This window comes from Bicyclus anynana, chromosome 14, assembly GCF_947172395.1.
Source record: "Bicyclus anynana chromosome 14, ilBicAnyn1.1, whole genome shotgun sequence".
Lineage (NCBI taxonomy): Eukaryota > Metazoa > Arthropoda > Insecta > Lepidoptera > Nymphalidae > Bicyclus > Bicyclus anynana.
In genome coordinates this window covers 2,380,595-2,396,766 of record NC_069096.1, presented here as the reverse complement: position 1 = coordinate 2,396,766, position 16,172 = coordinate 2,380,595, and the positions used below count along the sequence as shown (strand labels likewise).

Genomic DNA, 16,172 nt, shown 5'->3' with positions numbered 1-16,172 from the left:
AATGAAATTGTCCTGAAATTAATGAAAATAAATTTCATTAATAAGCTTAGAACAATTAGATATGGTTAACATATGTTATATAACATTTTATGAACAAACTATACTTAATTTAAAATAAATAAGTTATGAAATGACATACGTTTTTAACTCCATTTCTAATTTTTTTGTTGGTTAACAGTACTCATTAAGCTTGTAGTAATATTGCCAAGCCAGCGGCGTATTCATTATTATTTAAAACCGTTCTGAAAGTACCACGGGAAAGGACCGTCTGAAAATCCTAATCCTTTATGATTTAAACGGCCTGAGTTAATGCATGTGTTGGCACCGCCTTCGAAGTGCTCAGAAGGTAGCACATACGATGTTATTTTTCGCCTTTTAGATTATTTTTGTGATTATGAAGTCTGTTGAATTTTTTTGGCAATAAGGTTTTATTTTTCTGTTTTTAGTTGTCCTAGTGAACGAAAGCGCCACAGTACGGGCAACTTCGTTATTTTCATTTTAACACAAAATTACTGAACCGATTTTCATGAAAATTAAATGGGACCAATCCGGAAGTATACTCTTTTAAACAAAAAAAGAAATTTCTCAATTGGTTGAGAAACGACGAAGTAAACATCAGAGGTTAAAAAACATACGCGTCTTAAAAAGATTTGATTGGAATTTATATCCCCATCTCGCGCAACTTATGAACCCGCGGTAGTTTACATGCATAGTAAAGGGCCCTACTCACACATCTGCCGCAGGGGCAATCTAGGGTGCACGGCGGTTGTGGCGATATCGGGAGTATCTCTACACACTTGCCTGCCGTGCAGTGTTCCAGAATAAGCCGAGCTGAGCACACGTATTGAGAATGACAGCCATATTATCAAAAGATTGGAGTAGCTTTGGCGTTTTCTGTGGTGCTACCTCAAAAAAAAAGTAAAAGGTGATACTGGGTGAAGAAATGGCTACAGAAAAGAAATGAGTTATGCCACATGAATATTATAAAAGAACTGGAAGTAGATGACTTCAATAACTTTTTACGGATGGATTTTGACTCTTTTGAAGAGATTTTTGCAATGGTGGCACCATTTATAGAAAAAAAAATACATTGATGCGGAATGCCTTTTTGATTCTACGGTGTTTGTACGTGCACTCCGTGTGACAGCTACTGACAAACTGACTGAGAAATTGCCCCAATCGCGCCACACACGCACCGACGGCAGGGACGACCTAGGGATATAGGATAGTCCCGCGCCCCTGTCGCCCTGCCGCAGGGCCTTCCTCCCAAATTGCCCCGGCATGCCTACACACATCACAATTAAGGATGCAATTAAGGGTCATCCCCACTCCTACACTCTAGATTGCCCCTGAGGCAGATGTGTGAGTAGGGCCTTTTAGTATGCATTTGACAAATTGCCAGCATTTCCTCACTGGGAGCTATTTTACCGCGTTCAGGAATTTGCAAATAAAGTTGGTACACGACTGAACGATCAACGAAGTTACGCGAGGCATTTCAGAACGAAATACGCACCTACGGTCATTTTAGGGTTCCGTAGACAATACGAAACTGCTTCAATCGTCCAGTGATTAAGCCTATGCAGGTGGGCATTCCCCTTTCAAATAGTAAACATGGCTAATAAACGAAATTCCTTTAATGTTGTTTCATAGAGTTTTCACTGTAGCTCTAAAATGGAAGTCAATTTTCAAAAATAATTCTGTTTCACTAAATGCCTCGTAAAGTACGGAAGGCAGGAACATGCAAAACAATGCATTTTGGCAGCCACGACCATTGGCAATGAACCTACCTACGTTATTTATGCCTTTGACAATTTGCAAGAATATATTTTATACTTGCTTTAATTAATTTAACATCTGCATAATTCGGAACGAGTTCTGTAGCAAGATGTTAATGTATTTCATTGGTATCATCTCCTCTGGCTATGCTTATGAATTAATATAATACCTACCGGTATAGGTCCCGACAATCAAGTTGAACCATAACGACAGTTGTCTACGAAAAACAAGTTATAGAAAAGGGTTAAACGAATGCTCCGTTGTTGCCCAGAAAATAATAAAAACTTGAAGCTATTAACTTAACTAAAACGTTGGTGTGGTAATGGTTATTATAATAAGAAAATTTTAATATAAAAAAAAGTTAAGTTGGTATCTACTTCTAGATGTCGTTGAGTGTTGGAATTTTCACGTTTACTTTCTGTTAGACTTACCTATGTACAACTGTTGATACAGATTTTTTCTTAGCTTTCATTGTATTATTTAAAGAATCGGTTTATTATTATTTTTTTATATTTAAAAATAATAGTAAACATCACAACACAATTCTTCTTGCTCTCTTTAAAGTTGTTTGCAGTCAAGTCATTTTCTTAAAATAAAAATAATAATAAATGGTGAATCAAATAATAGTTTAAAAAATTAAGATGTCAAAGAACTGAAAATTACGTAGGTACGTGATATTAATGGAGACAACGTTGCCATGGTTACGCTCTAACACCTGCAAATATGTTACTGTGTATAATTCAACTTACAGGCCGCGACCTACACCTACTCTTTCCACTAGATTGATGAGATATACGAGTAACTACGTCAAACACATTACTGTAATCGCTTCGCTCTGAATCGGCTCGATCATTTTTCGTTATTTATATCCCCATTTCGAACAGCATTTGGAACCAACGTAGCTAGCAACATAATAAGTATGCATCTGACAAATTGCCAGTATTTCAGCATTGGAAGATATTATTTTGGATTTCTGTATGCAGACATTTGCAAATACATGGGGCATTTTGAAATGAAATGACGCTCTGTTTATAGATTCGTAGACATTATGGACCCCTTTAAGTTTAAGGTTAGGTAAGGTAAGGTAACTAATTAGGTTCATTTATAGTTTTGCCATGTCCGTCTGTCTATCTCTATGTCGGTATGTGACTTTACTCAAATATTATTATAATAGAAAGCTGTAAATTATCAAAAATATAAATTTTATTCAAGCCCAAATTGAAAAAAACCTTGTATAATAAGATTTGGAATAAAAAATACTAGCGGACTCGGTCAAGCTTCGATTTAACCTATTTGCACATCTTCCCTAACCCTACCTTACCTCACCCTACCCCTATCCTAAAATAACCGATACGCTACCCTACCCCTCTTTTAAATAAGTATCGAATCGTTTGTATGAGAGTACAGAAAAGTGTTGTTTATAGACATTTTGTATAATTTTGTATAATACTAACGAATACATAAAAAAAAAAATAAAGAAATACAACCGACTTCAAAATAATAAAAATGTTTTTACTAAACTAAAACGCCAAAAATAACATCGTATGTGCTACCTTCTCAGTTTGCTCAGTTCGATCAGTTCAAAGGCGGTACCAAGGTAGTGCAGTTTTTATTAAAGCCGTTTCTGAAAGGACTGTCTGAAAATCCTAAATCTAGCTCCTAAGCCTAAAAGCAGCGGCGTCGGCTTATCAATTCCGACGAATTGATAACCTCCTCCTTTTTTTGAAGTCGGTTAATAACCAAGAATCATCTAATTTGTCGTTCGATAGTTATGGGCACACATACATTTCGAAGATCCATTTTCATTTAAAAATATCTTCATTTTAATAAAGCCACTTCCCGCCGTCAGTATCTCAGATCAGACTACCCAGTGGATTTTAATGCGGTTTTCATCGGATACATTCGGATAGAGTGATTCAAAATGAGATTATACGTATAGTTTAACATTATTATCCACACGGAAGAAGTCTCGGACCTCTATAAATAAATAAATAGGTTTATGAGTAAACTATGCCAAATAAAAGCTCCTAGTATAAAGAACCTAGTAGAAGGTCGGACATGCGAACATTTCATAAAATAAAGGATTCCTTGTTAACTATACGGAACCTCGAAAAAATAATAAAGCGCTTATTCCTTTTGCATAACACCCTCCATTTACTTCTACAACTTTAATAGATTTCTGGTGTAAGTGTTTACTTATAAAACGTTATGCCATTCCACAGTTTATTCAAGTTGCATTGAAAGTTGTATAACCTCCCATTCTCAACGGCTTATCGGTTTTAGCACATACGAGTAAACAACCACATCTCGGGAGAATATCCAGAATGAGATTCAAATGAAATTGCCGTAATTTGAATTGCAAAATGTTCACATTGTTTCAACACTAGCTGACCCTTAGCCCCCATTCGCACAAGCGTTTTTTAACGGGCGTTAAAAAAGCGTTCAAATATAGTATGAATTTAAATCAATGGTAGGTACTCAACCTTTTTCTCAAAGGGGCCACAAACACGTGTTAGTCATGGTTTCGCGGGCCTCAAAAAATAAATAAACTATTTCTTAGGTTTTCGCATTAGCAATGATAATAGGTTAAATAATACATTTTTTTTTCTCTGCAGTAAAGTACCAATTTGGTACTTCAAAAAATTACGATCTAGCCTACTTATGTGACTTATTAGTAATTTAACTTTAACCTAAACTTCTAATATATTATTATTATAGTAAGATAATGTCCAATAACTTAATCTTAGTCTTTTACTAACTATTACGTCTTTAGGTCACTTTGTTCACGTGATCTTCCATGTAGCACTTAACACTACACTATCACTAGTCACGAAACACTATGACATATTTAAAAAAAATATATATAATAGGGTTTTATAAATTGTATATAAATTAAGAGTATGCTAATAGTATCATCTCTGAAACCAACTACGCGCAGGTAATAGATTACAGTGCACATTTAAAACAAAACAACGTCAACGTCAAGCTATTACTAACGTTGGAAATAGACCTTCATTTAACCTCATACTATGTTTGAACGCTTTTTTAACGCCCGTTAAAAAAACGCTCGTGCGAATGGGGGCTTACGGCTTCACTTGCATAATATCATTGATTTTACTTGATTAGGTGAATACATACTCCTAATGTGATGTGCTTTCTTGAGACAGAGTTTTAAATCCCGCTTCAGTTAAAATTCAACTGGTAAATAAATACAGTACAATACAATTGTTGTCTAAATTAATTTAGATCGCAATTTAACTAGGCAACCTATTTGCAATGTGTCAATGTTAATATTCTCTATCATTTATTTCTTATCCCAAGTAGACGTGAGTATATATTTCAATCAAGCCGTCATACACATCGTGACCAACACACGATGGTAGTTATTAAACGTTAAGAAAGCTATCTGTCTCTTCCTCTCTTCCTGAAACCTCCTTATTAAGTATATTTATCATCCGCTACCTCTCCTTCTCACACACAACGAACTTCTGAGTACCAAAACGGAGCATCAAACCGCCAATGCTCTTGGACAATCTTCCGTACACACCAACCTCAAGATATGGTGGAACGGTGAACGTTGAGACATAAATAGTGAGTTATTCCTGTCTGTTCCCGTCCAATATTCCAATTAGATCCCTTACAGTCCTGTCTACAGCTATCGCAGTATTTTTGGCGTTAAATAACCACCACAAAATAAGTTTTACAGAACGTCAACCCGGTAGCGCTGCAGACACGTGGGTATACCGTATCGTGGGTGGCTAGCATTAAGTAACTCCCGGAAAAATCCATGGTTACCGCGGGATTTGTGAAAAATTTAATTCCACGAGATAAAATCGCGGGCGCCCGCTAGTTTTTTTATATAGATATTCAAGCTAAATTACAGCTTTCTAATAGAAATAGTATTTAAGTTAAACCGCGGAGGGACATACAGGCGTACCTAACGAAACTATAAGGATTCTTTGTTGACTACAGAACCCTAAAAAGGAAGTTTATAAACGGAAGCAAAAAATATTCTCATCTCCGTCTGATGTTATTTTTAGTACCTACGTATAGGTATACCGTATCGTGGGTGGCCAGCATTAAGAGTGTGCAATATGTAATTTGGTGGTTACAAATGTTTCTGGATCTCAGATTTTGGAAAAGTTAGGAGCCTGATATTTGGGTAAATGATATTTCAAAGTGTTAGCTTCGTTATGACCATACAAAATACACAATTTGTAAAACTGTTCTCGATAGTTTATTTTTTTGAAAAATACATGTTTTGCTCACACTTTGCTTTCAATCTCAGGAAAAGCAAACTTATTTTCTTAAATTTTTGTTTTGTATAGAAAATTAGGTATATATCTTGAACATGGCCATTTTGTTTTTCGTTATGTTGTTTAATTTACTTGCAATTAGGTAAAAATGGTTTTGGCGCTCACGTCATAAAAATTGCGTCGCGCGTCAATCGCTCCGTGCTTTTCACTCACGTGAAAGTCATAATTCGGCGTCTCGTTTGCGCTTCGAATTTTATCCATATCGCACCGACGTGCTGCGCGCTCTTAAGTAACTCGATACCACCTCGTAACAGTTCAAGATAACATCAATAAATTGAAACAACGCCCTTTTTAATCTGCCCACTTGCTAATAACAAAGGGACGTAAATAACCTATTAAATAACACGGCGCAAGACAACGGCTGCTCGTAAATAAAATTAGTTATTTAATCTATGGTTCCCTCAGACTATGTATCATGAATCCACGAGGCTAAGGCTCAAGAAAAACAGTTAAGAAAGTTAGATTGTTTTTAGATATAGTAAACGCTTAAGATAATGTTATTATGTTAAAAAAAGTTGGCTTTATTAAAAAAATACATAAAATAATTGAACCGACTTCAAAATCAGAAAATGAAACAAAAAGAGAAAAATAGCATCGTACGTTTTGATGACTTCGAAGGCGGCGCCAACACAGCGATGCAATTTCTAAAGCCGTTTAAATCGTAAAGTTTTATGATTTTTAGACGGTTCTTTAACGTGGTTGTTTCAGAACAGCTTTAATTAATAAGTCACTGGCTTGACACCGCCTTGAAAGTGATCAGAAGGTAGCACGTACGATGTTGTTTTTCTTCACTTAGTTAATTTTCTAATTTTGAAATCGGTTAAATTTTTTTAAGATTTTTTTTTTACATTTTTAGTGATAGGTAGGTATAACCTAAAGCTATAACCTAAACTAGCTTCAGGAGTATAACTGAAAGTATACTCTTTCAAACAAAAAAATAATTTTTAAAATTGGTTAATAAATGAAGAAGTTATGAGTGGATAGCATAGGGGATGAAAGTTTGTAAACTTTGTTAATTTTGCGGCAATTTGGAATGAAAATAGATTTTACTCTGGATTAACACAAAGGCTACTTTTCATCCCGGAAAATCCATGGTTCCCGCGGGATTTGTGAAAAATTTAATTCCCGCTAGTTTTTAATATAGATACTCAAGCTAAATTACAGCTTTCTAATAGAAATAGTATTTGAGTTAAACCGCGGACGGACATATAGACGTACCTAACGAAACTATAAGGGTTCTTTGTTGACTACAGAACCCTAAAAAGGAAGTTTATAAACGGAAGCAGGGCGTGCGGTGTGACAGGGCTTATTATTATCTTTTTATTAGTTCTTTTCTAATTAACGAAGAAACTGAAAAGTTTCTTTACAAAGAATAAAAAAAGAAACTTGACCCTTGACTACAATGTCACCTGATGGTAAGTGATGATGCAATCTAAGATGGAAGCGGGCTAATCTGTTAGGATGCGGATGAAACTCCACACCCCTCTCGTTTTCTACCCGACATCGTACCGCAACGCTAAATCAATTGGCGGTACGTCTTTGGTAACTAGCGGAAGCCTCCAACCAGCCAGACCTGGACCAATTAAGAAAACCTCAATCGGCCCAGCCGGGGACTGAACCCAGGACCTCCCTTGTAAATCCATTGCACATACCACTGCGCCACGGAGGCCGTCATAAGAAACTTAAGTTAAGTTGTTAAAACTTAAGTTTAAATTTAAGTTATTTCACGAGGTCGGGTTTTTTTTTTATAATTATAATTTTCTTAGGACAGTGTATACCTACAGTTTTTACCGTCTTGTTCAACTGTAAAGATATCATACCTCTGAGTCAACGCATTCAAAAGATACGACTGTTTTCTTATAGGAAAAGAATCAAAACATATAAAGTACTTACGGTTGACCTACTAGTATAATAATAAAATTTCACAAAAGCAATATCTTATAGATTTTGTGCTTCTATAAACTTAGTTACTTTGTGGAAAACAGAATTCCAACGGCAAAGTTATGTTTGCCCTGAATCTAGTTTATATTTTCGTTAGCAATTTTCAGCTCAGTGCATCTACACGGGGTCACATTATATTTAACTAGCGGTCGCCCGCGACTTCGTCCCCGTGGAATTAAGTTTTTCAAATTTTCTAAACGCCAATTAACCCTGTCGTCTTTTTTGTGACGTCACAATGTTACTTGATGTACTAAACGTCAAACTAATTTTTTAAATAATATTTTTGTCAAACGCTCGGTTTGATAAAGGATTTGTTATTGTGACGTCATGAAACAGTTAAATTAAAATATTCATTAACTCTATACTAGATTGAAAAAAATTATCATAGTTTTTAAGACATGATTACATATAATAATTAATTTAAATTTTTAAATATTTTTTTTACAAAGCGCTGTCGGCCATGATGGTCTATAGGTTCTCAACGTGGGTGTAATGCCCACGCATGGCCAATGATGGCTACGTGTGGAAGTTTATTTCAGGATATAGAGATTTTTAGGAAGACATTAGACACACAAAAGGGTAATGGTCAGATTATAATAATATACCTTGTCTATTGATCTCAAAAGATCTCTTTATCAAAAAGTAGATGAACAACAGCGACCAAAAAACGTCCCCATTCAATGAGTGCCAAACACAACTTCTTGGCACTCAATTCAAGTAGTCGCATTGGCAAGTTGAACCTTAAGGTTGAACATTAAGGTTGAATTTGCTCTGAATTTGGGATTTTATTAATATTCGACTATATTCAAAGGCATAAAAGGTATAATTTTCTTTACCAATAATTCTAAAACTGTCAAAGCAAAATTGGCCAGTTTTTAAGTAAAATTTTCTACATGATTGTGCGTCCTTTTATTATAAGAGATCAATGAACTTATCTAAAAAAGACGACTCCCAAAATAACATGATTATAACGAGTGTGAAAATTCACGTAAATTAGATGAAAATTTCAACTGACGAGTATTTTTATTTTAATTTAGAATTTAATTTTTAAATCGATTTATTTAGAGATTATGAAACTGGGTGATTCAGATGAAGAAATATTCTCTAAAGTGCTGTGGGCAAAATATTGTTGAAAATACACTACTAGAATTCATTTATATATGAAAAAGAATGATATGTAGGTAGTAATAATGTCATATTTCAAGATGGAGGTTGAAGCTACAACGGTGTTGTAATTTATAACATGAAAATTTTACAAGCTAAACAAAGACTTGGTTCCCCTTGGAATGCTTTTGAAAAGTCGAGCACCTTTTCTTTGAACCGCTCCATGCCGGGCGGCACTTGCGTCTTTGATGAGCTCAAATGATCAAGTCGCTTATTGAAGCAGAAGACAGAAAGAAGTACCTACTGAACAAACTATAGACTAGTGGCCTCATTAAAATTCGTTCAGTGTTGCCACTAAGCTACAGTTACCACAACCTTATGCAAAACCATCCTGATATCTGTCCATCTTATTTATGGGCGTAAGTTCGCAGTGGTATGCGCGATAGACTTATTGGCTCCTGGGTTTCGATCCCCGGCTGGGCCGATTAAGGTTTTCTTAATTGGTCCAGATCTGGCTGGTAGGAGGCTTCGGCCGTGGTTAATTACCACCCTACCGGCAAAGACGTACCGCCAAGATTTAGCGTTCCGGTAATATGGCGTGTAGAAACCGAAAGGGGTGTGGATTTTCAGATCCTCCTCCTAACAAGTTAGCCCGATTTCATCTTAGATTGCATCATCACTTACCATCAGGTGAAATTGTCGTCAAGGACTAACTTGTAAAAAAAAAGAATTACTTCAGTAAGTGGTACAAATTGAGTGAATGAAATGGTCAATGACGTCCAAAATCGCTAAACTAAACAATCCTGTCCAATTACGCCCTCAGGGTACGAAATGTCGTAAAAATTGCGGTAATCGTCAAGCGAAAAAAATCTGCCACCAGAGCTATTGCCTGCCGTCTTATGCCATATTGATTGAGATCACACTAATATTATAAAGGCGAAAGTTTGTGTGTAAGTGTGTAAGTATGTTACACACTTTCACACTTACACACAAACGCAAACATATATGGTAATCTGGATTAACACATAGACTATTTTTCATCCCGGAAAAAATCATAGTTCCCGCGAGATTTGCGAAAAACTGAATCTGAACGTAGCCTAGAGAGTGCAGCAATAAATTCACCCTTGGATGATTTTACACACAAAGTTATTGGCCACATACCGTCTATCCAAGCGTGACCAAACAATTTGTGGCTTTCAGATTTTATCTGTTTTCAATGCTTCTTTAGATTTCATACTATTGAATAAAATTTAATTAAAATGAATCTGCCCACCGTACTTATTAGAAGTGGTTGCTAATACTTATGGTGGTTTGTATGGCCTGTCAAACTTCTGGCCTGACTATCATATGTTCTTAGTCAATGACGTCCAACTATAAAATATATAAAGTAGATTTTATCTGAATTTAGGGATGAGGAGATCCGCAGAAGAACCAAAGTCACTGATATAGCTCAGCGAGTGGCGAAGCTGAAATGGCAATGGGCAGTGCACATAGTTCGAAGGGTCGAAGGACGATGGGGTCCCAAGGTTGGTATGGCGACCCTGCACCGGAAAGCGTAGTGTTGGTCGACCACACTAGATGGACTGAGGACATCAAGCGCGTTGCAGGGAGCGCGCTGATTGCTGACTCGAGTCCGTTTTGTTTGGAAGTCCATGAAAGAGGCCTATGTCCAACAGTGGACGTCCATCGGCTGTTGATAATGGTGATGAAGATTTTAGCACATTATAGCAATCTGACAAACTCTCATTGTAAAATTTAGCCTCTAAGTTTCGCATTGCGTTCAATCAGAATTCGACTCGAATTCGGAATAATTTAGATGTAGGAAACTTGGATCGGATTCCCATTAATATTTTACAGTACGTCTGTATTAGATAGAATAGAGAGCCTGTAATACCCAGATCTTTGTGATTGTATATAATCTAAATGTATGTTTGTTTTACTAGGTACCATGTATCTAAACGTAAGAATTTAGGTGTTACGGTAGATGACTATGGAATTAGGACTCTTGTAAGCTGCTCTCCCAAAGACACCACAGTCCCAACTCCATAGCTGCCTACTGTACTAATTATGGTACTAAACAAAAACACCACACCCACACACCACAGACTTTGCTTGTAAGAGCAAGAGCTGAAACTTTCTGCTTTATTAAAATAACGAAGGTCTGATCATACTGGCTTTAAATCTATAACTAGCGGGAACCTTAGATATTCCCGGGATGAATAATAGCCTAATAATAATATATATGTAAAATACCTATATATCCATTAAAAATGTATGTATTTATTATAAAATTATATGTTGTATGTAATTATGTATTGAAATAATAGTATAATATTTTTGATTAGGTCTATAGTTTAACTCATTTTAGTTCTTTTTGGTTATTAATTATTAAGTTTATTTTTCAGTTTAATGTCATTGTAGGTATTAGTTTAGATCATAAGGTTGTGTTGGCTGTGTTCGTGGCGTTACCCAATCTGTGGTTCCAACTGAAAATCAGCGCTACGTGTCCAAATTCAAATGGTCACGTAGCAATATGTTGAGCTGGGGCCATTTTCTGGGTTATGCCACACGTCGCAAGGTATTGTCCTGGATATCATGGTGTACTGGAGATATTGTGATGTGTGGCATAATTTCGAAATAATCGCATTTTTCTTTCTTTCTTTCTTCTTTCTATGTGTTAATCCAGAGTAAAATCTATTTATATCCAAAATTCAGCTAAATCGCTTCAGTAGCCCTGCCTAAAGGAGGCACAAACTTACACACTTACAAACACACGAACTTGCGCCTTTATAATATTACTAGCTGACGCCGCGCGGTTTCACCCGCATGGTTCCCGTTCCCGTAGGAATACGGGGATAAATGAGCAATCTAACACTGAAAGAATTTTTCATATCGGACCAGTAGTTGATTCTTGAGCAAGCTTTAAATAAGCATGCTCATTATTAGCAATGTCGCGATACACATGCTAATAAATAGCAACTGCTCAATAGTAGCATGCTTTCGTGCTTGAAATGAGCGTGTGTAACAGTAGCATAGACACTCGGCGCCATTAAAGCGCTTCAGTTGTTTGACAGCTATTACACCGTCTGCCTATTTTATTAGTCTATGGAGTCATTCATGTTTTTTCTTGAATGGTACTCCATGCCAAGTATATTTTGTAAAAAGAAAATATACACATCTCGTATAGTTTTTCAATTAGAAGCAAGAAATGTCAAATTTATAACTGAACCGCAACACTTAAAACTGTAACACCACCTTAATAAAAGAGAAACGCGTAAAATAAATAATTAAAAACGTAGGTACTTACTTAATTACATATTTGGTACACCGATAAACTATGCACTAAACTTTGATTAATTTTAGGACCTTATAAATTTTATATCTGTTTTTCTTTTTTAGAATTAATTATCTACGCACTGATAACTGAAACAAAATGTTGTGTTAGCGTTGAATTACATTAAAAATATCGCATAAGCAATCTCTAATCGCCTGACACAATTGTTCGATTTACGAATTCGTTCCCATAGACAAGAGTGGTTGAGTTTTACGCGCGCCTGAGGCAAAGGTCCCGGCTAAACTGCCTAACGGAGCAGTTTCAGAGACTTCGTAGCGCAGCCTCCGACACTGCGTGTAGGTTTGCGTTGAAACGAGCTTTCAGTAATCAAACATTGCGACGCACAAAGGGAATTTCTACTGAGCTACGAGTATGAGGAGTATTTGTATATAGATTGTGGCTTGTAATACTGTAAACTGTTAACATTTACAATTACACACTTTATTTAAAGACTAGCTGACGACATGGTTCCCGTTCCCGTTGAAATACGAGGATAAAATTTAGCCTTCCTCGATAAATGGGCTATCTAACACAGAAAGAATTTTTTAAATCGGACCAGTAGTTCCTGAGATTAGCGAGTTCAATCAAACAAATAAACAAACAAATTCCTCAGTTTTAAAATTTTAGTATAGATTCACACGAACGAGAGGAAATATTATATATAAATCCATCATCATATTCAACCTATATAAAACTCTTTAAAAGAGAGGGGATATTGATCTAGAGGTGATAATAATAAATTGTTTAAAGATAATAACAAAACTAGCCACGGCCGAAGGCTCCCACCAGCCAAACCTGGACCATTTAAGAAAATCTTAATCGGCCCAGCCGTCTTGTAAATCAGCGCATACCACTGCGCCATGGAGGCTATCAAACTTCCAAACACCACGGTCTCGAGTCGCCAGCATCCAGCGGCTCCCTGCAACCTACTTAGTGTCCTCGGTCCATCGAGACCTCAGACTAATTGCATGAGGACTAGTATCGCACTCAAATTCACGAACAAAACTGTCTGTCATATTCTGTGGAAAACGAGCTTAGATTTGGCATCTATCTTTTACTAAACTAGAAGATTTTGCCCGTCTTTTACACCAATTAACTACACAAAGAGGTATTTTTACAGAGCTTTTTCACTGATGGAACACGATTACAACTATGAAACATCGATTCTATAGAGACAGTTTTCATAATCGCATTAAATCGTTGATCATACCTACTTTGACAGAAAAGTGACGTCTAGCGAGGCAGGTCCTTATCTAATTAGTCTGAGATGGAGACCAACACTGCGCCAGAGTAAATGACTGCGCTTGTTGTCGAGTCGCCATTCCAGCACCTTGGGAGTTGGGACCCCAATGTCCATTGGCTTTTCTACCGTAGCTTTGTGTTTTGTGGGTTCCGATAGTATTAATTAAGTATTTGGTTATATTTATCAAGTATTTTCCTATGCATCCACTATTAAAAAGTTATCACCAACCATTAATTCAAGCTGTCTTATCAAGTTAATGCGCCCATAAAATATAACAGAAACATGTAACAAACTAAAATTATCATAAACTGGAATACCTACGTGAAAATAATTAACTATGTAAAACTGAAATATTTTTTTTCAATTATGTTTTAAAGCAAATAAATAATTTGAATTTAGAGATCCGTTTGTAGAATATTAAGGTTAAATGTGCTAATTTTTATTTGAGTCGAGTTTCCCCCTTTAGGCGTGGGCTGCTTTAAATGGTAGTTTATGGGGACGTTTAAAAATGCACAGAAGTAGTACCTACCTTTTTTTATTTTCTACAAGTTAGCCTTTGACAACAATCTCATCTGGTGAGATTGAGACTTCCTCATTTCTCTTATTTGCGATTTGGTAAGATTTACACCTAAACACATCACATAGAAAATTTAAACCTTTAATTTTAAAAAAAAGTTTAAACCGTCAAAGAGAACTGCTACACGAACGGTGTTTCGAGCAAAAAGCTAATAAGCGATATTTGTCTGCTTTGAAATATTACGACCAGCTTTTGTGAAGTACTTGACCCAACTTGAACGTTTCTAATTGCCCGCCTCTACTGCATAGTTTAGAAACTAGAACAAAAATACTATTTCAATTTCATAGTGGTTCAAATACAATGTTTTGTACTGCGATTGTGAAGGTCCACTTCTAGACCTCTAAAGGTCTCTAAAGCAATTTGTATCTTCTATCCGTAAATAAATCTATCGATCTGCTTATAAATTATAAATAATAAAGGCCCAAAACACAGAGCGTGTGTACCTAAGTTAGTTCCGCGTCGAGCACTTGGGCGGTAGGTACTAATATGCAACGTTTAGCGCACAGTGGGGTACACGCAAGTCTTTAGATAAAACCAAACTTTTTAAAATGTTTAGGACACGGCGATGAAAGATAGTTCTGGGACAAATGAATTTTTACTGACCATTTGTAGTATTGTTTAGGTATTTGAATAAATATTTTTATTATTATATTTTATCGTTTTGAACAGAGAAAATTAGGGATGAATTCGAGACCTTCGAGTCATTACAGAATCGCGCTAACTGAATGGTATAGTTGTTATCACTGGCAGCTATGCCCTTTATTTGGGAAGTCTGGAATATACTTAGTATTATTGCTCGACTACAAACATTGTAGTAATAAAAATAATCTGAATCAAGATTTATCAAAATTATACCCCTAAAGGATAAAAAAGGGTTGAAGTCTTGTTTAATATAAATCGTACATGTTTGAGTTATATATTAATGATTAGTGGACTATTTATTATATATATATATATATATATATATATTAGCGAAAATATTAATAGAAGATGGTGAAATAGGGGTTGAAGGCTAGCATCGAGTATCACGCGGACGAAGTCCCGGGCGTTCGCTAGTTAATATAAAATAATGTGCTCGTTTGTAGGCTGACACGAGGAAATTAACTATTCCTACTTGTTTTTTTATTACATAATACTATGTTATCACGTTCGCCACGAAATACAATTTATTGAAAATAATTTAATTATTTCTATTATGCGAGTAGTACTCGTAGATAAAGATTCAATAAAAGTATACCAAACGAAACTTGTTTTGAAAACAATAATCAACATCATCACAACCCATGATCGGCTCAACAATACAATGCCACAGACAGACAAACATATAGACAGACACATCAAACTTTGTCAGCCCCAATTCCAACGCCGATTGTATATCTAGCCACCCAAAAGACGTCATTTACTATCCTGACGATGACATAACGAACGACAATGCTTCACAGGCAACACGAACACAAGCTACACAGGTCCTGGATATCTGACGTCACCCAGACGTGGGCTTTTTAACTCACGATCTCGCGGGCGCCTGGACTGATACACTCGAGCCAAAACACCCTTTCCGAACCCTCGAAGCCAAGGTGCGAATATACACGAGACGCCCATAATCGTTCCGCCCATCTACTCAGCTTCTGCCTTCGGGCCCCATTGGGCGATGCTTCTGCGCTCACCTAAACCCTTCGGTGACGCCGTTAAGGAGCCTACGGCACTTACACAATCAGTAAAAACAGTCAAACTTTTTACATCCAAGGCTAAAAAGCCTAAAATAGTGTTATAATTTAACTAGAATAGATAACATAACTGGTTATATCATAAAGGTTTATAAGGCAATGTTTAATAGACGCTTGTACCATTAAAAACGTTCGCGCTAGTGCCGAACGCAAG

The 16,172-nt window shown here is 36.2% G+C and overlaps 1 protein-coding gene across 1 annotated transcript in view; it reads right to left on the bottom strand.

Annotated features, from left to right (window-relative positions):
* LOC112057875 (uncharacterized) overlaps window positions 1-12,702 on the bottom strand; it is a 65,944-nt gene extending 53,242 nt beyond the window's left edge. Inside the window, exon 1 of the mRNA XM_052885298.1 lies at window positions 12,445-12,702. The gene's annotated coding sequence lies outside the window, so the exon portion shown is untranslated. The remainder of the gene's footprint in view (window positions 1-12,444) is intronic.
* Between the last annotated feature and the right edge of the window lie 3,470 nt (window positions 12,703-16,172).